The sequence below is a fragment of the Dendrobates tinctorius genome, unplaced genomic scaffold, assembly GCF_039654945.1.
Source record: "Dendrobates tinctorius isolate UK_male_01 unplaced genomic scaffold, ASM3965494v1 ptg000028l, whole genome shotgun sequence".
Taxonomy (NCBI): Eukaryota; Metazoa; Chordata; class Amphibia; order Anura; family Dendrobatidae; genus Dendrobates; species Dendrobates tinctorius.
Genome location: NW_027361696.1, coordinates 13,714,352 through 13,739,754, shown reverse-complemented (window position 1 = coordinate 13,739,754; position 25,403 = coordinate 13,714,352). Strand labels below are relative to the sequence as shown.

At 43.5% G+C, this 25,403-nt stretch overlaps 1 protein-coding gene and 1 pseudogene across 4 annotated transcripts in view; both read right to left on the bottom strand.

The window, feature by feature from the left end:
• The window catches only part of SPEN (spen family transcriptional repressor), a 134,373-nt gene that overhangs the window by 61,165 nt on the left and 47,805 nt on the right, over window positions 1-25,403 (bottom strand). The window lies entirely within an intron of this gene.
• LOC141085698 (small nucleolar RNA U3) lies at window positions 343-428 on the bottom strand (annotated as a pseudogene).

Here is a 25,403-nt window from a genome sequence, read left to right as displayed (position 1 = left end):
TTGGTGGGAACGATTGTTGGGGCACAGACAGGGTGGTGACTAAGGAAGCCCATGGCATATCATGGTTGTTTTTCTCGCAGCCTATGACACATGCTTCCATACTGTGCTGCTATCTCTACCGCGCTTTCTTCTTCCCCCAACAGGATATATGTTTTCTCTTCCTCCTTCATGGAGCTCAAATCCGGGTAGATTGGATAGCCTCCTGAGGCAAGTGTCGCTCACTACTGAGTATTTGGTGCAGTGTAGCAGGAAGTGGGTCTCATCATCTAGGTCTAGGACCTCCAGGTCACAGTGTAGGACAGTCTGTCTTCCCTGGATTTGTAGCTCTGTCTGTGCCGGACGACTTCAGTGAAGAAGTTTGGACACTTTCAAGCACATTTCTCAAGTTACATACACACTATAGAAATGATCCCTGAAAGTATAGTCTATACCATATATAGCTACGTGTGTGTGTATGCGTATGTATGTGCGTATGTGTGTCACTGATATATACATATATGATACATAGATATATAGATATCTATTTCCATCTATTCTAACCTGTCACTGTGATTTTACAGTAGCCGGACGTGAATTGCTGCTTTTTCAAAGGACAATTGTGAGTTAAAATCGAACAGCACTCGCATGGTCAGAGTACTGTGCGATTTTTTTCCCGCACCCATAGGCTTGCATTGGCAAGTCTTGGCCGAGTCTCTGTGCCAATCACAGCTTGCTGCGATTTTACATGCACATCGAATACGCCTGAGGAGAAATAAAACCGCTGATGTGAGCTGCCCCATAGATTAACAATGGGCCGAGTGGTATCTGATGTTTTCTCTTCTTGCATAGCACTCGGCCGTATTCTACGGTAGTGTGACTACAACATAACATTCGACCACATAAGTTTTGGATGTTTTGGAGTATTCCAGGTTTCGCTAACTTTTGCTCATTGGCATTTTCAGTGTGGTGGAACAATTAAAAATGATCCATTAAATTGCTTTCTTCAGAAATCATTTCAGGTCTCTATGGATGGAAAAATTAATGTGGTACTCTGATTTTTTTGAACGGATTCTAAGACTCATCAGTACAGTCTACTACTAAACTGCTATGTAAACCCGCTTCTAGAGGATTTTCCATGTCTTTTCGGTTTCTTGCAGGCTCTGAAAGAGTGAGAGATGAAGCCTACTAATCCAAGTGAAATTAAATATCTGTACTCATGAGAACACATTTGATAGCGTGTATATACTGATTACCATAGTACAGAAGTACATCAAACGCAACCCCAATGCGACACTGTGTAAAAAGTCAAGAAAATAATATTACAATGATATGGAAATCAGTGGTTAGTACTATATTGTATAGGGCAGAACGTTGGCTCAATGGTTAGCACTGTACAGGGCAACAGTAGCTAGCACTGTACTGTATATAGCGCAGCACAGTAGCTCAGTGGTTAGCACTGTACTATATAGAGCAGTATGGTGGCTCAGTGGTTAGCGCTGCACCATATAGGGCAGCATGTTGGCTCAGTGGTTAGCACTGTACTGTATAGGGCAGCACACTGGCTCAGTGGTTAGCATTGTACTGTATAGGGCAACACGGTGGCTCAGTGGCTAGCACTACTGCATAGGGCAGCACGGTGGCTCAGTGGTTAGCACTATTGTATAGGGCAACATGTGGGCTCAGTGGTTAGCACTGTACTGTAAAGGGCAGCAAGTTGGCTCAGTGTTTAGGACTGTACCGTATACAGCAGCATGTTGGCTCAGTGTTTAGCACTGTACAGTATAGGGCACCACGGTGGCTCAGTGGTTAGCTTAGCACAGTACTATATAGGGCAGCACGGTGGCTCACTGGTTGGCACTGTACTGCATCTAGGACAGCACTGTGGCTCAGCAATTAGAACTGTACTGTGTATAGGGTAGCACAGAGGCTTGGTGGTTAGCACTGTACTGTATATAGGGCAAACAAGGTGTCTCAGTGGTTAGCACTGTACTGTATCTAGGGCAGCACTGTGGCTCAGAAGTTAGCACTGTACTACTGGTTTTCTCCGAAAATAACTGTCTTATATTTTCGCTCAGAAAGATGCATTAGGGCTTATTTTCAGGGGATGCCTTTTTCCATGAACAATCCACATTTAATCATGAGCAAAAAAATAAATAAAAATCAACACTTATTCAAATATAATTAGTGATAAGCGAGTAGGCTCGTTGCTCGGGTTTTCCGGAGCATGCTCGGGTGGTCTCCGAGTATTTGAACGTGCTCGGAGATTTAGTTTCTGTCGCTGCAGCTGCATGATTTTGCGGCTACTTGACAGCCTGAATACATTGTGGGGATTGCCTGTTTGTTAGGGAATTCCCACATGTATTCAGGATATCAAATAGCCGCAAATCATGCAGCTGCGGCAAAAGCAACTAAATCTCCGAGCACTTCCAAATACTCGGGAGTTAACCCGAGCATGCTCTGGAAACACTGGAGCAACGAGTATACTCGCTCATCACCAAATATAATCATTTGATCACATTCTGCAACAACATACAATTGTACTCAAAAGTTTACATACATGACAACGATCCAAAACACAAGGCCAAGTCGACCTGTCATTGGCTACAGCAGAACAAAGTGAAGGCTCTGGAGTGGCCATCTCAGTCTCCTGACCTCAATATCATTGAGTCACTCTGGGGAGATCTCAAGCGTGCAGTTCATGCTAGACAGCCCAGGAATTTACAGGAAACTGGAGGCTTTTTGCCAAGAAGAGTGGGCAGCTTTACCATTTGAGAAAATAAAGAACCTCATCCACAACTACCACAAAAGACTTCAAGCTGTCATTGATGTTAGATTTCTCAATACATGGTATGTAAACTTTTGATCAGGGTCACTTGGATGTTTTGGGTTGGCATTATGATTTAAAAAGAGAAAACACAGTTTGACAATAAATGGCTTCACCCACTAACCATGAGTGGAGAAAAAGTTTTGGTGTTAGCATTCATAGTCTCTGAAAAAAGGCCAAGAATGCAAAAATTCTGCCGTGGTAGGTAAACTTTTGAGCACAACTGTAACTCTCCAAACCCTGAATTCTATCATGAATTCTTGAGATCCTATTTCCTTTTCAGATAAGAAAATGTGCAACTGAACCAGTAATAGGATGGACACCAAATTAAAATGTATTAAACAAAATTTAGATAAAGTGCAATTTATTGAAGGAAAAAAAAAAAAAAAATATAATAATATATAATAATATATATATATATATATATATATATATATATATATATATATATATATATATATATATATATATATATAGTGGTGTAGTGACCACTGTGTCCGCTAGGGGGCGCTGTGTGGGTGTCCCAGGACGGATGGATAGTCATGTCCAGAGTGGTAACGGGAGCAGGGTCCTAAATAACCGTTATGTATCCCAAGGGTGGGTGACCTTGGGATGAAGGCTTGATTATGTGCTGATCAGCAGAGATGATCTTTTGTTCCAATGTGTTAGGGAGAAGCCTTCAGGTGATTTTTTTTTTTTTTTTAAATCAGATGATTTTTATTTAAAAGTTGTCAGCATGAAACTTTGACAATACATTTAACTTTAGCACATAATATAAACCATGTTCAACCTGACAGGCGATATAACTGTACTTACACCCTAAATCCCCTACCCTCCCCCCATCCACCCTAACCCCATCCCTTTAAATCATTGCACTTATCACACACCATGTCACATTTTGAATCTTTTCTCGAGACAGCCACTTAAGATCCCTGTTTAAAGTACCAACACAGAGGGTCAAGGGCGCGTAGGTAGACACATTCTTTCTCTCATAAGAGCCTCCGAAGCCAGGCCTGGGCGCTCCATCCAGCCACCCCACACATTCTCAAACTGCATGTGTTGACCTCTTTTCGCATATATGTTCTGTTCCATCAAAATAATAAAGTTAACCTTATTAATCAGTTCCTGTCTAACTGGCGGTTTGTCATCTAACCAGTGGGCCGCAATGAGCTTTCTGGCAGCATATAGGATTCTGGCTATGGTCAGCTTCCCCCACTCATCAACTGCAATATCCTCCATGCATCCCAATACACACGTCAGCGGGTTCCTTATAAGATCCACTCCCATTACCTCCTGAGTCAAATTAAGTGTTTGTACCCAAAAGTTCTGTAGGGCAGGGCAGGACCACATCATATGTAGGAGATCTGCCCCATCCTCAGAGCAACGCGGGCAGCAAGAATCTCCCCTCAGGCCTGCCCTCTTCATCCAGACCGGGGTCCTGTACACCCTATGTATTAGGTAGAGTTGTGAGACTCTCCTGGCTTCGCTCATAGAGACCTTGGGAATGAATTGTAATACGCTCTCCCACTGAGAGTCCGAGATTGGTCCCACATCCTCCTCCCATTTTTCTCTGGACTTAGCCGGCTGACGTCAGGCCGACTGAGGAAGATGTCTCTACCTTCCTGAGTGCACGTGGAGACATGTGTCTGATAGTTCCTTGGAGGGAATGAACGTCTGCACTGAGAAGCAGCCATGAGGTAACCCGGAGAGGGGATATAACTGTGAGGCTAGAGAGCCTGCGCACCAGACATAGCAAAGCCTGTGTGACCACAGGATTATCAGAGCAGAGCTCTGGCATGGACGCTATGCTGATTTGATATGAACTTTCTGTTGCTGTTTGATGGTTTATGCTGCATAATAAACCGAATGGACTGAGTTATGTTGAGACACCTGTGCCAGACAATTTATCGGCTGCCTAGCGAGTATCCCCTATCTGAATAACAAGTGCTACCTTACTAAACAGATATATATATATATAAGCCAGTAGATGACGTGTGTGTGTGTGTGTGTATGTGTATATATTTATTACACACACCCCAGTACATGGCACCACATAGGAACAAATAAATATGTAAATAGGGTTTGGTAGAAAGGTATGAAGAACAAATAAAAGATACGAACATACAAATTACTTTAGTAACCCTGAGTGGAGTATTCATCAAAATAGAAGACCTATAATTTCCAAAAGGAATTTTACCTAACAGGTAGATGTGGTATCAATTCCTTCTGGAAATTGTAGGCCTTATCACTTGATGAATACTCCACTCAGGCTTACTAAAGAAATTTACATATTCATACCTTTATTTATCTGTTCTTATGTGGTGCCATCTACTGGCTAATTGACATTTATATTTTCAATAAACTGTATTTTATCTAAATGTTAATACATTTTGTGGTAACCCTATATAGTTGTGGCCAAAACTATTGACACCCCTGCAATTCTGTCAGATAATACTCAGTTTCTGCCTGAAAATGATTGCAAACACAAATTCTTTGGTATTATTATCTTCATTTAATTTGCAGTCATTTTCAGGAAGAAACTGAGTATTATCTGACAGAATTGCAGGGGTGTCAATACTTTTGGCCACGACTGTAACTGGTTCAGTTGCACATTTTATCATCTGATCTGCTATTCTTATGGAGCAGAACCATATATACCCTACCATTCATATAGTGGTGGGAACATACCATATTTAGGCTGAGTTCACACGTGGCGTTTTTTTTCGCGTTTCCGCGGCGGTTTTAACCGCGCGATTTTGCCGCGAAAAATAAGCATCCCATGCATTCCTATGGGATTCCGCAATGCTGTGCTAATGCTGCGGTTTTTACTGCGGCGGAATCGCTTCGCGTTAAAAACCGCAGCATGCTCATTATTTTTGCGGAATCGCGGCGATCCCGCCCACATAGGAATGCATTGTTCCGCTTACTTCCCGCATGTGGCTGTGCCCACCATGCGGAAAGTAAGCAGAACAATTGCGGATGGTACCCACGGTCCGGAGGAGAGGAGGCTGTCCTCCGGGCTCTGGGTACCATATCCCTGTAAAAAATAGAATTTAAAATAAAAAATATTGTTATTCTTACCTTCCAGCGTCCCGCGCAGTATTCCCGCTTCCCGCTCCCGTAATCCTTTGCGAAAATGCCCGTGATGACGTCCGTTCTCGCGGGATCGCGAAGTCTCGCGGTCATTCGCGAGATGTCGCGAGCCCGCGAGAACGTACGTCATCGCGGGCATTTTCGCAAAGGATTACTGGGAACGGCTGCGCGAGACGCCGGAAGGTAAGAATAACACCATTTTTTATTTTTTTTTACATTCTATCTTTTACTACTGAGGCTGCATAGGCGGCCTCAGTAGTAAAAAGTTGGTCACACTTGTCAAACACTATGTTTGATGAGTGTGACAACCTGTCAATCAGTTCTCCAAGCGATGCTACAGATCGCTTGGAAAACGCTAGCAATTCTGCAAGCTAATTACGCTTGCAAAACGCTAGTTTTTCAGCGGGAAAATCGCGGGAATTTAAAATGCATTTTCCCGCGGAAAGGAATTCCGGAATTCTCGCGGTAATTTCCGCGAGAGTTCCGGTACGTGTGCACTTAGCCTTACTATGGTTTAACGTGCATACTTCAATTTACAATTATTCTCTATTTACTTGGACTGATTGCCAATACTGTTGTACCCCAAACAAATGCAGGCACCCCCAAAAGCATCGCACTCACCAGATCCCAAACAATTAGATTTGGCAAGTGATGGGCTCGCCTCTCACACAAAAATCTGTGTCACCGTCAGGTCCCCCTGGTGACTGGAAAAAGTATAATTTGTGCTTGGGAGCGAAGCGATACCTGACAGTGAAGCAGAAAGTCCATCAACCATTGGAACTTGCCAATTGTATAAGAGTTTGGGTTCTTGTGAGTGAGATACTTTTAGGGGTATCAGATTTCTTTAATGAAGGGTCCTGCTTTATTTTTTTTAAACTTTTTAGCTGCCTGGAAACTTTCTTATTGAATTGCAATAAGGGTTTATTTTTGGAGTAGGGTTTAGATTTTACGCATAGTCCTAAAAGCCAGAAAAATCATGAATGAATGAATGAATGTATGTATGTGAAAAATACATACCGTAGGATTGTACACACACACTATAATATATATATATATACATATACACACACACATACATATATATATATATATATATATATATACACACACATACATATATACATATATATATATATATATATATATATATATATATACATACACACATACACACACGCACATATACCGTATATACTCGAGTATAAGCCGACCCAACTATAAGCAGAGACCCCTAATTTTGGCACAAAAAACTGGGAAAAGTTATTGACTCGAGTATAACTGCTGTTCTCAAACGATCTCCATCAAACCTCACTGAGCTCGAGCTGTTTACCAAGGAAGAATGGGAAAGAATTTCAGTCTCTCGGACAAAACTAATAGCGACTTGCAGCTGTAATCGCAGCAAAAGGTGGCGCAACAAAGTATTAACTTAAAGGAGCCGAATAATATTGCACGCCTCATTTTTCCAATTTTTGACTTTCAACAAAAATTTAAAATAACCAATAAATTTCCTTCAACTTCACAATTGTGTTCCACTTGTTGTTGATTCTTCACCAAATATTTACATTTGGTATCTTTATGTTTGAAGCATGATATGTGGGAAAAGGTTGAAAAGTTCCAGGGGGCCGAAAATATTCAGCAAGGCACTGAGTATATAATTATTTTAGGCAAAAAACCCACAGAGTAGAAGCCAATTTTCTCCATAGGGAAAAAAAATTCCTTCCCCTAAGCTGGGTCAACAATCTACCTATAATATTATGCTATTCATAACCTTCTATACTGTTACTCACAAGAAAAGCATCCATTCCTTTCTTAACCCCTTAATCCCATATAACGTACTATCCCGTCCATGTGCCCTGGGACTTAATTCTCAGGGACGGGATATTACGTCATAGCGATCAGTGGCGCCCACGTGGTAAGCGCCGCTGATCACGGCTGGGTGTCAGCTGATTATCACAGCTGACACCCGGCACAATGAGTCAGGGGCGGTCACGAACCGCCCCCAACACGTTAACCCCTTGCACACAGCGATCAAACATGATCGCGGTGTACCGGGGGTTAAAGGGAAGCATCGGCAGGGAGGGGGCTCCCTCCATGCTTCCCTGCAGGCCCCCGAATCCAAGATGGCGACGGGGACCTTCTGGGGCCTGCAGGGAGACGGCTTCCTCAGTGCCTGCAAAGCGCAGGCATGAGGAAGCCTGCTTATCAGTCACAGTGATCTGTGATGTGACAGATCAGCAATCTGTCACAGGACAGTGATGTCCCACCTGGGACAATGTAATAAAGTTAAAAAAAAAGTTAAAATAATTTTAAAAAAAATCTCCAAATAAATTAGAAAAAAAAAAATCCCCCCAATAAATTCATTTTTTGGAAATAAAAAAAACAAAAAACAATAAAAGTACACATATTTGGTATCGCCGCGTCCGTAACGACCTGCCCTATAAAACTATCCCATTAGTTAACCCCTTTAGCGAACCCCTTAAAAAATATAAAAAGAAGCAAAAAATGATTTATTATCATACCGCCGAACAAAAAGTGCAATAACACGCGATCAAAAAGACGGATATAAATATCCATGGTACCGCTGAAAACGTCATCTTGTCCCGCAAAAAACGAGCCGCCATACAGCATCATCAGCGAAAAAATAAAAAAGTTATAGCTCGCAGAATAAAGCGATGCAAAAATAATTATTTTTTATATAAAATAGTTTTCATTGCATAAAACCGAGAAAACAAAAAAAAAAGACCTAAATGAGGTATCGTTGTAACCGTACTGACCAGAAGAATAAAACCGCTTTATCAATTTTATCGCACGCGGAATGGTGTAAACGCACCCCCCCAAAAGATTTTCATGAAACGCTGGTTTTTGTTCATTCTGCGTCCCAAAAATCGGAATAAAAAGCGATCAAAAAATGTCACGTGTCCGAAAATGGTACCAATAAAAACGTCAACTCGTCCCGCAAAAAATAAGACCTCACATGACTCGGTGGGTCAAAATATAGAAAAATTATAGCTCTCACTATGTGGTGATGCAAAAACTATTTTTACAATAAAAAGCGACTTTTAGGCTATGTGCCCACGTAGCGTTTAAATCCGGACACTGAACACCGGACTCCTTCCCAGAAATTGCGCGTTTTTTTCAGCGCGATTTTACCGTGATTTTCGCGTGCGATATTCAAGCACTTTCCAAGCGATTTGAAGCATCGCTTGGAAAGTGATTGACAGGTTGGTCACACTCGTCAAACAGTGTTTGACAAGTGTGACCAGGTTTTTACTATTGAGGCCGCCTATGCGGCCTCAATAGTAAAAGAATGTAAAACATAATTAAAGAATCGGGGTATATTTACCGTCCGACGTCCCGCGCTGCCATCCCGGGCCTCAGCGTTCCCAGTAATGCCTTGTGAGACCTGTGATGACGTTGGTCTCACGTTGCTATAGCGATCTCACGAGACCGCTAGAGTCACGCGAGACTACGTCATTACAGGACCTTGCCACAAGGTATTACTGGGAACGCTGAGGCCCAGGATGGCAGCGCGGGACGTCGGAAGGTAAATATACCCTGATTTTTTATTCTTTTTTTTTTAGAGGTATGGTACCCAGGGCCTGGAAGACAGTCTCCTCTCCTCCACACCGTGGGTACCAACCGCACATGAGACGCTTAACTTCGCGCATGGTGGGCATAGCCACATGCGGGAAGTAAGCGATTCTCATGCATTCCTATGGGTGCGGAATCGCGGCAATTCTTTGCGATTCCGCACAAAAGAATGAGCATGCTGCGATTTTTTTCCGCGATGCGATTCCGGCCCGGAAAAAAGCGCAGCATTAGCACAGCATGTGCGGAATGCCATAGGAATGCATGGGGTGCGTTCTGTACTAGATTTAAACGTTTTCACGCCGAAAATTGTGGCAAAAACGCTTAAAAATCACATCGTGGGCACACAGCCTTAGCGTGTGACAGCTGCCAAGCATAAAAACCCGCCATAAATAGTAAATCAAACCCCCCGCTATCACCCCCTTAGTTAGGTAAAAATAATAAAATTAAAAGAAAATGTATTTATTTCCATTTTCCCACTAGGGTGAGGGATAGAGCTAGGGGATAGGGCCAGGGCTAGGGCTGAGATTAGGGTTAGGGGTGTGTTGGGGTTAGGGTTGGAGTTAGAATTGGGGGTTTCCACTGTTTGGGCACATCAGGAGCTCTCCAAATGCAACATGGCGTCTGATCTCAATTCCAGCCAATTTTGAGTTGAAAAAGTCAAATGGTGGTACTTCCCTTCCAAGCTCTGCCATGCGCCCAAACAGTGTTTTACCCCCACATATGGGGTATCAGCCTACTCAGGACAAATTGCAAAACAACTTTTGGGGTCCAATTTCTCCTGTTACCCTTAGGAAAATAAAAAATTAGGGGCAAAAATATCATTTTTGTGGAAAAAAATGATTTTTTTTATTTTCACGCCCAGGAGTATAAACTTCTGTGAAGCACTTGGGGGTTCAAAGTGCTCACCACACATCTAGATAAGTTCCGAGGGGGGTCTAGTTTCCAAAATAGGGTCACTTGTGGGGGGTTTCCACTGTTTAGGTGTACATTAGGGGCTCTCCAAAGGCAACATGACACCAGCAGACCATTCCATCAAAGTCTGCATTCCAAAACGTCACTACTTCCCTTCTGAGCTCCGATGTGTGCCCATACAGTAGTTTTCTCCCACATATGGGGTATCAGGGTACTCAGGACAAATTGGACAAGTTTTGGGGTCCAATTTCTCCTGGTACCCTTGGGAAAATAAAAAAATTGGTGACTAAAAGATCATGTTTGTGGAAAAAATACAATTTTTTTATTTTCACGCCCAATAAACTTCTGTGACGCACTGGAGGGTTCAAAGTGCTCACCACACATCTAGATAAGTTCCTTGGGGGGTCTAGTTTCCAAAATGGTGTCATTTGTGGGGGGTTTCCACTGTTTTGGTACATCAGGGGTTTTCCAAACGTGACATGGCGTCCGATCTGAATTCCAGCCAATTTTACATTGAAAAAGTCAAACGGCGCTCCTTCCCTTCTGAGCTCAGCCATGCGCCGAAACAGTGGTTCCCCCCACATATCAGGTATCAGCGTACTCAGGACAAATTGCACAATAAACTTTGCAGTCCAATTTCTCCTGTTACCCTTGGTAAAATAAAAAAAATTGAACCCGAAGTAATTATTTTGTGAAAAAAAGTTAAATGTTAATTTTTTTTAAATATTAAAAAAATTCCTGTGACGCACCTAAAGGGTTAATAAACTTCTTGAATGTGGTTTTGAGCACCTTAAGGGGTGCAGTTTTTAGAATGGTGTCACTTTTGGGTATTTTCTATCATATAGACCCCTCAAAGTGGCTTCAAATGTGATGTGGTCCGTAAAAATAAAATGGTGTTGCAAAAATGAGAAATCGCTGGTCAATTTTTAACCCTTATAACTTCCTAACAAAAAAAAATTTTGGTTCCAAAATTGTGCTGATGTAAAGTAAACATGTGGGAAATGTTACTTATCAAGTTTTTTGTGTGCCGTATCTCTGTGATTTAAGGGCATAAAAATTAAAAGTTGGAAAATTGCGAAATTTTCAAAATTTAAGCCAAATTTACGTTTTTTTCACAAATAAACGCAAGTTATTTGAATGAAATTTTACCACTAACATGAAGTACAATATGTCACGAGAAAACAATGTCAGAATCACCGGGATCCATAGAAGTGTTTCAGAGTTAATCCTCATAAAGAGACAGTGGTCAGAATTGTAAAAATTGGCCTGGTCATGAACGTGCAAACCACCCTTGGGGCTTAAGGGGTTAAATTCATTCAGTGAGTTGGCCATCACCACTTCCTCAGGAAGAGAATTCCAGAGCCTCACTGCTCTTACTGTGAAGAACCCTCTTCTATGCTGGTGCAGAAATTCTTTCCTCCAAACGAAGAGAATGCCCCCTCTTGTTCTTGTCACAGTCCTTGGTACAAACAGTTCATTGGAGAGATCTCTGTATTGCCCTCTGATATACTTGTACATATATATTAAGTCTCCCCTAAGCCTTCTCTTTTCTAGAGTAAATAGACCTAATTTTGATAACCTTTCTGGGTATTGTAGTGAACCAACTCCATCATTTTAGTAGCCCGCCTTTGAAGCCTTTCAAGTTCAGTAATGTCTTTCTTGAGCACTGGCGTCCAAAACTGCACACAATACTCCAAGTGTGGACTGACGAGTGATTTGTATAGAGGGAGAATTATGTTTTCATCTCGTGTCCCCAGACCTCTTCTAATGCATCCCATGACCCTATTTGCTTTGGTGGCAGCTGCCTGACACTGGGCACTCCAATTTAGCTTTTAATTGACTAAGATGCCCAAGTCTTTTTCCATGTCTGATTTCCCCAGCAGTTTCCCATTTAGTAAGTAATTATAGCATCTGTTTCTCCTTCCCATGTGCATAACCTTACACTTATCTGTGTTAAACCTCATTTGCCATTTTTCAGCCCAATTCTCCAATTTACTCAAATCTGTCTGTAGTTGCAAACTGTCCTCCTTTGTGTTAACTACCTTACATAGTTTTGTATCATCTGCAAATACTGATATTTTACTGTGTAAGCCATCCACTAGATCATTAATATATTAAATAGTAGGGGGCCCAATACAGAACCCTGTGGTACCCCACTAGTAACCCTGGCCCAATCTGAGTATGCCCCATTAATAACCACTCTTTGTTCTCTATCACTAAGCCAGCTACCTACCCATCTACACACATTTTCCCCTAGTCCAAGCTTTCTCATCTTACTTACCAATCTTTTATGTGGGACAGTGTCAAATGCTTTAGAGAAGTCGAGATAAATGACATCCAATGATTCTCCTTGGTCCATTTGAGAGCTTACATCCTCAAAGAAGTTGATCAGGTTAGTTTGACAGGAGCGATCCTTCATAAATCCATGTTGATATGGAGTTAAACATTTATTAACATTGAGATATTCCATAATGGTATCCCTTAGAAACCCTTCAAAAATTTTACCCACAACAGATGTTAAGCTTACTGTCCTATAGTTTCCAGGTTCCCTTTTACACCCCTTTTTGAATATTGGTACCACATTTGCTTGCCGCCAATCAAAAGGAACAGACCCTGTTTCTATAGAGTCTTTAAATATAAGGAATAGAGGCCTGTCTATCACATTACTTAACTCCCTTAATACCCGAGGGTGAATGCCATCAGGGCCTGGTGATTCGTCAATTTTAATCTTACTAAGGCGGTTCTGCACTTCTTCCTGGGTTAGGCAGGTAATACTTAATGGGGAGTTTACAGTACAGTACAGACCAAAAGTTTGCACACACCTCATTCAAAGAGTTTTTTTTATTTTCATGACTATAAAAATTTTAGAATCACTCTGAAGGCATCAAAACTGAACTAAAGCTGGTTCCACACTTGCGTTTTTTTTGCGCTGTTTTTTAGCGCAAAAAAAACCGCATGCGTTTTTCCCCCATACTTTAACATGGGTGCGCATACACATGCGTTTGTACGCGTTTGCATGTGCATGCGTTTTTTTGTAGTGCGCGCTCGGGCGCACGAAATGCATCCTGTTGCATTTTTTGTGCGTCGACTTGCCCCCAAAAAAACACATGCGCACGCAATGCATTTTTTTTTTTACAGCCAAACACCCATTATAGTCTATGGGTGCGCATACGTGCGCATTGTAATGCACACGTATGCGCAAAAAACTGCATGAGTTTTTTTTAAAACGCACCAAAACCCGCAAAAAAACGCACACAAACGCATGATGCTTTTTTTCATGCGTTTGAGTGCGCAAAAAACGCGCAGCAAAAAAACGCAAGTGTGAAAGTAGCCTCACACATGTGGAATTATATGCAATCAAACTAAGGAACAAAAAAGCGCAATAGGGTCTTATCCGGGTTATTATTAAAAGAATAATTTAGAATGTACTCACCCTTTTCAGGAGAGGTTCAGGCATATAGGATCAGTAGTCTGCTTGCTGCACGTCCAAGGGTCAGCTCTGTGACCGCTTAAAGCTTCAAATTTTGGAATAAATTCATGGACTTCAGTGCGCTGCTAGACAAATTCACTAATCCAGGTTATGAGAAAGATTAATTGTTTATTTCCCAACGCGTTTCGAAGTGTATACCACTTCTTCCTCAGGGGATGACATATATGAACAGATAAAGCTGTCACAGATTATATACATCCATGATTCAAAAGAATTTGGCGCCAATGATCACGTCAAACGGTACAAGAGTCAAAGTTCAAAGTACACCAATTGAAATGTCATATTACTTAATCTTTGTTCTTTAAAAATATTTGTTCATTAAAAAATGTATATTATCTTTATTATTTTGCAGATAAAAAAAAAAAACTCTAGAAAAGTTAAAAAAAAAAATCAGGAAAAGAAAAATAAAAAATACATGAATATGTACGAGTTCGTTTTTGAAACATATTCATGTATTTTTTATTTTTCTTTTCCTGATTTTTTAACTTTTCTAGAGTTTTTTTTTTATCTGCAAAATAATAAAGATAATATACATTTTTTAATGAACAAATATTTTTAAAGAACAAAGATTAAGTAATATGACATTTCAATTGGTGTACTTTGAACTTTGACTCTTGTACCATTTGACATGTGATCATTGGCGCCAAATTCTTTTGAATCATGGATGTATATAATCTGTGACAGCTTTATCTGTTCATATATGTCATCCCCTGAGGAAGAAGTGGTATACATGTGGAATTATATAATTAATAAAAAAGTGTGAAACAACTGAAAATATGTCTTATATTCTAGGTTCTTCAAAGTAGCCACCTTTTGCTTTGATTCTTGCTTTGCACACTCTTGGCATTCTCTTGATGAGCTTCAAGAGCTTGTCACCGGAAATGGTTTTCACTTCACAGGTGTGCCCTGTCAGGTTTAATAAGTGGGATTTCTTGCCTTATAAATGGGGTCCTACTGAATAGACTGTTAGGCTGAGTTCACACGTATTTTTTTCGCGTTTCAGCGGCGGTTTTAACAGCGCGATTTTGCAGCGAAAAATAAGCATTCCATGCATTCTTATGGGATTCCGCAATGCTGTGCTAATGCTGCGGTTTTTACCGCGGCGGAATTGCTTTGCGGTAAAAACTGCAGCATGCTCATTAATTTTGCGGAATCGCGGCGATCCCGCACCCATAGGAATGCATTGTTCCGCTTACTTCCCGCATGTGGCTGTGCACACCGTGCGAAAAGTAAGCAGAACAATTGCGGATGGTACCCACGGTCCGGAGGAGGAGACTGTCCTCTGGGCTTTGGGTACCATATCCCTGTAAAAAATAGAATTTAAAATAAAAAATATTGTTATTCTCACCTTCCGACGTCCCACGCAGCCTTCCCGCCTCTCTCCACGCTCTCGTTCCCAGTAATCCTTTGCGAAAATGCCCGCGATGGCGTCCGTTCTCACGGTCATCGCGAATTACCGCGATCCCGCGAGAACGTACGTCATCGCGGGCATTTTCGCAAAGGATTACTGGGAACGGCTGCGCGGGACATCGGAAGGTAAGAATAACACCATTTTTTATTTTTTTTTACATTTTATCTTTTACTACTGATGCTGCATAGGCGGCCTCAGTAGTAAAAAGTTGGTCACACTTGTCAAACACTATGTTTGACGAGTGTGACAAACCTGTCAATCAGTTCTCCAAGCGATGCTACAGATCGCTTGGAAAACGCTAGCAATTCTGCAAGCTAATTACGCTTGCAAAATGCTAGTTTTTCCGCGGGAAAATCGCGGGAATTTAAAATGCGATTTTCCCGCGGAATAGAATTCCGGAATTCTCGCGGTAATTTCCGCGAAAGTTCCGCTACGTGTGAACTTAGCCTTAAAATTTCAATTATGTCAAGAAAAAAGCAGCTAAGTAAAGAAAAACAAGTTGCCATCATTACTAGAGTTGAGCGACTTTGGTCGGATCGGGTTTCATGAAACAAAATTTGAGCCGGATGAAACTGGTCTGACTAGGGCAAAAAAAAAGTCGGAGTTTCATCCGAAACCCGACCCCCAATGCAAGTCAATGGGGAATAAAAGTCGGCATTGAGCAGATGACATTAATCCACTCAATGCCGACTTTTATTCCCCATTGACTTGCATTGGGGGTCGGGTTTTGGACGAAACTCCGACTTTTTTTTGCCCTAGTCGGACCAGTTTCATCCGACTCAAATTTTGTTTCATGAAACCCGATCCGATCAAAGTCACTCAACTCTAATCATTACTTTAAGAAATGAAGGTCAGTCAGTCCGAAAAATTGGGAAAACTTTGAAAGTGTCCCCAAGTGCAGAGGCAAAAATCATCAAGCGCTACAAAGAAACTGGCTCACATGAGGACAGCTGCAGGAAAGGAAGACCAAGAGTCACCTCTGCTGCGGAGGATAAGTTCATCCAAGTCACCAGCCTCAGAAACCGCAGGTTAACAGCAGCTCAGATTAAAGACCAGGTGAATGCCACACAGAGTTCTAGCAGCAGACTCATCTCTACAACAACTGTTAAGAGGAGACTTTGTGCAGCAGGCCTTCATGGTAAAATAGCTGCTATGAAACCACGGCTAAGGACAGGCAACAAGCAGAAGAGACTTGTTTGGGCTAAAGAACACAAGGAATGGACATTACACCAGTGGAAATCTGTGCTTTGGTCTGATGAGTCCAAATTTGAGATCTTTGGTTCCAACCACCGTGTCTTTGTGCGACGCAGAAAAGGTGAACGGATGGACTCTACATGCCTGGTTCCCACCCTGAAGCATGGAGTAGGAGGTGTGATGGTGTGGGGGTGCTTTGCTGGTGACACTGTTGGGGATTTATTCAAAATTGAAGGCATACTGAACCAGCATGGCTACCACAGCATCTTACAGCAGCATGCTATTCCATCCGGTTTGCGTTTAGTTGGACCATCATTTATTTTTCAACAGGACAATGACCCCAAACACACCTCCAGGCTGTGTAAGGGCTATTTGACCAAGAAGGAGAGTGATAGGTTGCTACGCCAGATGACCTGGCCTCCACAGTCACCAGACCTGAACCCAATCGAGATGGTTTGGGGAGAGCTGGACCGCAGAGTGAAGGCAAAAGGGCCAACAAGTGCTAAGCATCTCTGGGAACTCCTTCAAGACAGTTGGAAGACCATTTCCGGTGAATACCTCTTGAAGCTCATCAAGAGAATGCCAAGAGTGTACAAAGCAGTAATCAAAGCATAAGGTGGCTACTTTGAAGAACCTAGAATATAAGACATATTTTCAGTTGTTTCACACTTTTTTGTTAATTATATAATTACACATATGTTAATTCATAGTTTTCATGCCATCAGAGTGAATCTACAATTTTTATAGTCATGAAAATAAAGAAAACTCTTTGAATGAGGTGTGTCCAAACTTTTGGTCTGTACTTTATATAGGGCAGCACAATGGCTCAGTGGTCAGCACTATGGCTCAGTGGTCAGCACTGTAAGCTCACTACTTAGCACTGTTGCTTTGCAGAGCTAGGGGGTCCTGGGTTCAAATCCCACCAAGGACAACATTTGTCAAGAGTTTGTGTATTCTCCCAGTGTTTTTGTGGGTTTCTATGGGTTTTCTCCTACACTCCAAATACATTGTGATAGGAAATTTAGACTGTGAGCCCCGATGGGTACAGTGAGGTTGTCTATAAAGCTGTGGAATTACTTGAGATATATATTAGGTACTAGCTGAAGAGCCCGGCGCATAGTAACTAACTACGGTTAGTTATAACAAATTATATTATAATAATAATCTTTATTTTTATATAGCGCTAACATATTCCGCTATATTTGCACACATTATCACCACTGTCCCCGATGGGGCTCACAATCTAAATTCCCTATTAGTATGTCTTTAGAATGTGGGAGGAAACCGGAGTACCCGGAGGAAACCCACGCAAACACGGGGAGAACATACAAACTCCTTGCAGATGTTGTCCTTGGTGGGATTCGAGCCACCGTGCCGCCCAATGATAATAATATATAATGAATATATATATATATATATATATATATATATATATATATATATATATATATCTCTCTCTCTCTCTGAGAGTAGAGCCCCGCCCAGTCCGCATAGCCACATTCACTATAATATCCCACATCATCCCATCAGCCAGAGCCACGGGACAACTACCACTAATATCCCACATCATCCCGCCAGCCAGAGCTACCAGACTACTACCCATAATATCCCACACCATCCCATCAGCCAGAGCCACCGGACTACTACCACTAATATCCCACATCATCCCCTCAGCCTGGTCAGAACCAGAGCGCTGAGTGGAACGGTCCCAACTTCCATACCGGGGATCCCTTTAAGAGAGGCCTGGCGTCAGAACCAGAGCGGTGACTGGATTTGCCCTGACTTCCATACCAATGATCCCTTTAATAGAAGCCTGAGGTGAGAATCAGAGCGCTGAGGGATTTACCCTAACTTCCATACCGGAGATCCCTTTCAGAGAGGCCTGGGGTCAGTACCAAAGCGGAGTGGATTTTCCCTCACTTCCGTACCGAGGATCCCTTTAAGAGGGGTCTTGGGTCAGAAACCAGAGCGCTGGATGGATTTGCCCTGACTTCCATACCAATGATCCCTTTAAGAAAGGCCTGGGGTCAGTACCAAAGCGCAGAATGGATTTGCCCTAAATTCCATACCAATGATCCCTTTAAAAGACCCTAGGGTCAGTACCAAAGCGCTGGATGGATTTGCTCTGACTGCCATACCAATGATCCCTTTAAGAAGGAAGATGTGCCTACGCGATGGAGGATGTGTGATGTGGATATTGGCACGGGAGGGGGGATTCATTTCTGTCATGTGATCTCTGCTCCTTTAAGGGGGGCAGACAATGGCTGGGAGCTTATGTTCCCAGGGATGCTAGATTTCTCCTACTATGTCAGTGTCTGCTGAGGGGTTGTCAAGTGGGAAAACTGTTAGTCATAGCAACCAATCACAGCTCAGCTTCTTTTGAACAACTCTGGTGAAATGAAAGATGCTTCGTGATTGGTTGGTGATATACACACACACACATACATTCATTTTTATATATAGAGATACATAAATGAGTAAAATAATGAAAGATCACAGATTAGAAGTTGAAAGTTGGACATTTTTCTATTTCATTTGAGAAAATGAACTCAAATTGACAGCAGCGACATCTCAAAAAAGTTGGGACAAGGTTAACAAAAGGCTGGAACAATAAGGCTAGGTTCACATTAGCGTTTGAGTCCGCAGCGTGGTGCTGCAGACTTTCCTTCAGGTCCGTCTACTCTGCATGCATCCTGCGTACCTTTCTTTAACATTGTGTACGCAGGGACATGCGTTGAATGCGGATACATCCGAGTGCGTCGTTTTGACGTGCCCTCTGAACGCAACATGTTGCGGACTCAAACGCTAATGTGAACCCAGCCTAAGTGGTACTAATGAAGCACAGCTGGAAGGTCAATGTGCAATTAAGAAAATCAATTTGCAGAGAAGGTCTTGCATATTACATCCATTTGCGGATAAGGCCTTGCATATTTCATCAGGACAATGCTAAAACACACATTGAATATATCACTCAGTGATGAACCTTTCACCATCAAACATTTGGCGCACTGTGAAAAGATAAACCCTCCAAAACCCTGGACTGAGGACTAGCGAGAATCCAGCATCAGACAAGAAGGGGACAACGTCCTTCTTACAAAACTCCAACCTCGAAGTTTACAGATTGTACAACTTCCCCGATTCCTCTTTTCACAAGGGGGAACATGGCCCAGGGACCTCTTTTTTGAGATGTCACCACCATCAATTTGTAAATGAGTTAGGCCTCTTTCACACATCAGGTTTTCGCCGTCAGGCGCGATCCGGCGCTTTTGACAGAAACCGGATCCGGCGAAATGCAATGCCGGATCCGTTTTCCCCCCCATTGACTTGCATTTGCGCCGGATCGCGCCGGATGGCCATGCGTTTCCTCCGGTTTTCGCCGGATCCGGCAATGTGTCGCGATCCGGCGTCTGGAAAAAACGGTGACTGTAACGTTTTTTGTCTCCGTCGAAAAAGCCGGACACGCCGGATCCGGCGCGTCCGGCTTTTTCACACAACGAAAGCCTATGAGCGCCGCAATGCGCCGGATCCGGCGGCCGGATCCGGTTTTTTGGTCTGAGCATGCTCAGTAGCTCTGCCCACAAGACATATATAAAAGCAAGACAGTGGGACCCACAGCCACACCCAACATGCCACCCAAGACAGCAACCAGGCGCAGGAGATGGCAGGAGACCACTGCAGCACCATCCGCACCACCACCACCCCAAATGGAGCAGCACATAGAACATGCTGAGGAGGGGAGGCCAGCAGCAGATGAGAGACGGTAATTATCAAATCCCCCATTCCTCCAAACTAGGGCTATTGAATATCAAGATATTCATTGGCCCTTTGTTTCTCTTTATTCAACAGCCGCCCAAGAGATGCAGCAGCAGCAGCAGCAGCAGCAGCACTGGCTTCACTGGCAGCAGCTGTAACACCACCCACAGCCATGGAGTCTGGCCAGCAAGAGGACAGCACATCTTCTGGGAGCCCTCCCTCGCATCGTCAGCGTTTGACGGTAAGTTTTTATTTCCAAAATCCATCTTCTCTGTAATATATGTCTATTCATGGCCTTTTATTTCAAAACAGGAATCACAAGATGAAGAGGAGCTCCCAGAAGAAGAAGGAAGGGGTGGACAGACACCTGGAGTGGGCTCACAATTCGTAAGTTTTTTGCATCAAACGCAGAAACACAACATCACACTACACACAACACATAGAAAACAATGTTCTGCAGACCACACACAGCAAACAAATGCCTACATCCAAAGACATAACTTTTTTTGTTTTCTTCTCTAGTCTTCCCAATCTGGTGCTTGGCCAAGAGGTCCTCGCAGTGCCTCCCAGGGTCGTCGGCGACAGCAACGCGGCGGTCACCAGCGTGTTAGTATAAATATTTTTGCTTTGTTTTTTTGCACTTTTTATTTCATTTCTTTTGTGGAGGCTAATTATGTTATTTTTGTCTTTTTCTTTAACAGCCTTCACAGCGTGCTCCCGACTCTGACGGTGAGGATGGAGGGATTGATGTGGACCGCCTCATCGATCTCGTCAGAGAAAGGGAGCCGCTCTGGAATATGGCTGACCGCCGCCACGCTGACCTGATTGTTACCCGACGACTCTGGGAGGAAATCTGTTCTCTCCTTGTGGGCCGCTGGGAGGACCTCGAAGCTCGGGCCCAGATTAAAGAGCGTAAGTATATACAGTACCGGTTGCTTGATGTAAACCAGTGTTTCCCGAACTCCAGTCCTCGTGGTCCCCACGGATCATGTGTTCAGGATTTCTATTTACTATAGAAATCATGACCCCTGGGGACCATGAGGACTGGAGTTTGGGAAACACTGATGTTGTATACTAACCACTCCTTTCTCGTTTCAGGGAACAGAATTGTGAATCGGTGGCGGTCTGTGAGGGATCGTTTCAAGAAGGAGTTCAATAAAGAGATGCGGGCCCCGAGTGGATCTGGAGGACGCAGGAGCAAGTACAAGTACGCAGAAGCCCTGTCGTTCCTCCGGGAAACAATGGTCACCAGAAGGTAAATATTACACACCACATGTGGAAAAAAATGTTATATGTAAAAAAATTTTTCAGCCAGGGCCATACCATGTCAGTATTTTAATTGTTTTTTTTTCTCTTTATTCCACAGCACGGAGAGCAGCACTCGGGAGCCGGCACGATTGGACCCATCTGAGGCGATCCCTGAGGAGACCGGCACCGAGGGACACTTCGACCGCCCCGGTACATCTGCACCTTCCCAGCCTTCCCACACATTCGACCCATCTGTCCCATCCACCAGCACAGGAGCATCGTGGCCGCCTACATTACATGAAGCTGCTGGTGAGGAGATCGCTTTCCCTTTACCCCACCCTTCTGCCCCTGCCACCTCTAGTACACCTGCGGGTACTGGGCGGCAGCGGCAGAGGGGTCAGGAAAAGACTTATGCGCCAGAGTTCTTGCATCTGAATGCATCTTTCCAGAACTGTCTAAAAGTCTTGTCAGAGCAAATATCCGCAGGCTATCAGCAGATCAACTCCAGCATTCTGGAGGTGAAGACACTTCTGCAAACCATGCATTCAGAAGCAAGATCTTCGCCAAACCACACCTTTTTCAGGTCTGTTGTGGAGCGCATGGAAACGCTCTCTCCTGCCCAGCAGATGCATGTAATGCATTCATGCCACGCTGCTCTCCAGCAAGTTACCTCCCAACCTCCTCCTCCTCCCACCACAGTAGTTCCTCCACCTGCACACCCTCCAGCCACTTTCCATCCTCCCCCTCCTATTACATCTACACCCCCTCCAGCCACTTTCCATCCTCCCCCTCCTATTACATACCATCCACCTCCAGCCACTTTCCATCCTCCCCCTCCTATTACATACCATCCACCTCCCCAGCACCATCCACCTCCCCAGCACCAGCAACCTCCCCAGCACCAGCAACCTCCCCAGCACCAGCAACCTCACCAGCAACCTCACCAGTACCTGCAAACTCCACAGTACCTGCAAACTCCACAGTACCAGAAACCTCCCCAGTACCAGACATCTCCCCACTTCCAGCAACCTGCCCCGTACCAAACTCCTTCCCCATACAACTTGCCATCAACATCATCTGCTCCTACAGTCCCTGCCCAACCCTCCACTCCACCACCCACCACCTCTTCTGCTTCCCACATGTCCACCCATTCTGTAGTTTTTTCCACACCTTCACCTCTAACTGTTCCTTCCCCACCACGATCCCAGTCCTCTCTCCACACTCCCAGTGTCGAAGTGTCCCGCAGCCCCTACAGCAGTATTTCCACCACACACTACACAGAATTATAATGTGTGTATTTAAATAAAAATGACCAGTTTTATGGTTTCAGTTTTATAGTTTCAAAGTTTTATTAAACAAGTTTATTAAAATTTTAAAAAAGTTTACTAAAAAAAACATTTTTCAATAAAAGTTAAATTATTTTACACTGGTTGTCTGTCATTTCTTTCTGCGGCGAAAAAGGTTAAATACAGGGTATTTAAAAGGTGAAATGGTATTCAAAACTAGGTATATAACTGTGGGTAAATTTTAGCTTTTTGCCACAGTTGTGTTCCTGGTTGTGTTTGAAGCAAAGTATTTCACCTAAAAAGTTGTGTTTATTGTTGGTGATTTCCTAACAATGTACACAACTTTTGTTAAAAGGTGAAATACTTTGCATAAAACACAACCAGGTACACACCTGTGGCCTAAAGCTAACAAAAGTAAGACCATGACAAGATAGCCAACTTTGGTTGGCAAAGGTATATACTGTTGGTCCAGAAGGTACACAAGTTTGGTTAGGGCACAAATCTTTCACACTCTGTCATCCTGCCAGTGTACTCTGCCTTGAGGTGACATAAAGTATAGTGCAAAATTGTCCCTCATTACTGAAACCGTCACAGAACTTCTAGTGGTAATGTCATGGTAATCTTGCAAGGTGGTTTCTTCAGAGGTGTCCTCAATGGAAATGGGTTCCTTGCAGATAACAAAATTGTGGAGTACCACGCACGCTTTGATCACCTCGTCCACAGTTTCTGTCTTGAGGTTGATCGCAGTCAATAGGACCCGCCATTTGGCTGTCAGAATACCAAAGGTACATTCAACCATTCTTCTTGCTCTTGTGAGGCGGTAATTAAAAATGCGTTTTGGTCTTGTCAATCCTCTGCTAGAGTACGGTTTCAAAAGGTGTTCTGACAGCTGGAAGGCTTCATCCCCTACACAGACAAATGGCATAGGTGGACCAGATGTTTGCGGCAGCGGTCTAGGTGGTGGGAACTGGAAGGTGTTTCCATACAGTTTACGCCCCATGGCAGACAGATTGAAAACTTGAGAGTCATTGGAGCGGCCATAGGCCCCAATATCAACCGCAATAAATTTGTATTCCGCGTCAGCGATGGCCATGAGGACAATTGAAAAATATTTCTTGTAATTGAAATATTCCGATCCCGATCCAGCTGGCTTTACAATGCGGATATGTTTCCCGTCCACAGCGCCAAAGCAGTTTGGAAACTGACATATCTGTTGAAACTTGTCAGCAATTTCAATCCACCTCTCTGTTGTGGGCTCTGGTAAAAACTCTTCAGCTAAGGAGTCCCACAGTGCACGGCATGTGTACTTCACAATTCCAGATATGGTGGAAATCCCGAGTCTGTACTGGAAATGCAGTGACGAAAGGGATTCTCCAGTTGCAAGAAATCTGTGGGGAATTAAAAAACAATAAATTAGTTTTAAATCACAGCATTACATACCAAAACTGACCTATAACACTTGGAGATACAAATTACCACCAACAAGATTGCAGTGAAAGTGTGCTCTGATGCGATCATATCCAATAAATGTGGCTTACCTTAAAGTCACCATCAGACGCTCTGCGGGTGAAACAGAGAAGCGGCAATAGGTGTCCGCTTTTCTTATGAGGTGTGCAATGCGCTCCACCAAGTAATCAAAATTCTCCATTTTCATCCTAACATATCCAAAAAATGTATCCGGGTTTCGTCGAAGGTCCATGCATAGTGTAGAATAGACCCCACGCGTCATTCTCTTGGCTGTGATGGGGTGGATCCACAAACGTTGTCTACGATGCCTGATGCGCTGCTGTCTCGCTCTCTCCTTCTCCAGAACAATCACCCTCAAACGATTCGCCTCCGCTGTAAAATCCGCCAAATTCTTCAAAATATTTCCAATCACAACATCCATCTTCGCCAGTAACTTGCTCTTCTCTCCAACCTGCACTTTCTCCTCTACAACCTGTCAAAGAAGGGCTGTAGGAACACGCTATATATAGTTTTCCAGTAGCCAATCCCGTTCGGAAGGCCACAAGGGTCAATTTTAAAAACCGGATCCGGCGTAATCCGTCGAAAAAACGGATAGAAAAACGGATGAAACGGATGAGACGGATCCGGTTTTGTCTGTCCAGAAAAAGACGGATCCGGCAGAAAACCGGATCCGTCACATCCGGTTTTCAGAAACATTTGCCGGATCCGGCGTTCCGGCACGACGCCGGATCGCGCCTGACGCAGAAAACCTGATGTGTGAAAGTAGCCTTAAAGCAAACCTGTCATCAGGTTTGGCCGATGCGAGTTACGGCTACCGCCTTTCAGGGCTTATCTACAGCATTCTATAATCCCGGCAGCGCGCCCCTGCGCTGGCGTACTTATCTGCCCTGTTGAGGTCAGAGGAAAGTACTGCGGTGCGTAGGCGCCGGAAAAGGTCAGAGAGCCCCAGCGCCTGTGCACTGCAGTCCTTTCCTCTGCCCTCAGCAGAGCAAATAAGTACGTCTGCACAGGAGCGCGATGCTGGGGAGCCACAAAGCAAACAAGAGGGCAGCATCGCAAGAAGATGGGAGACACCAGTACAGGATCTGCGACACTCATCGGACCGGACCATCCCCCAGGTGAGTATAATAAAAGTTATTTTTCTTCTCTTGCAGG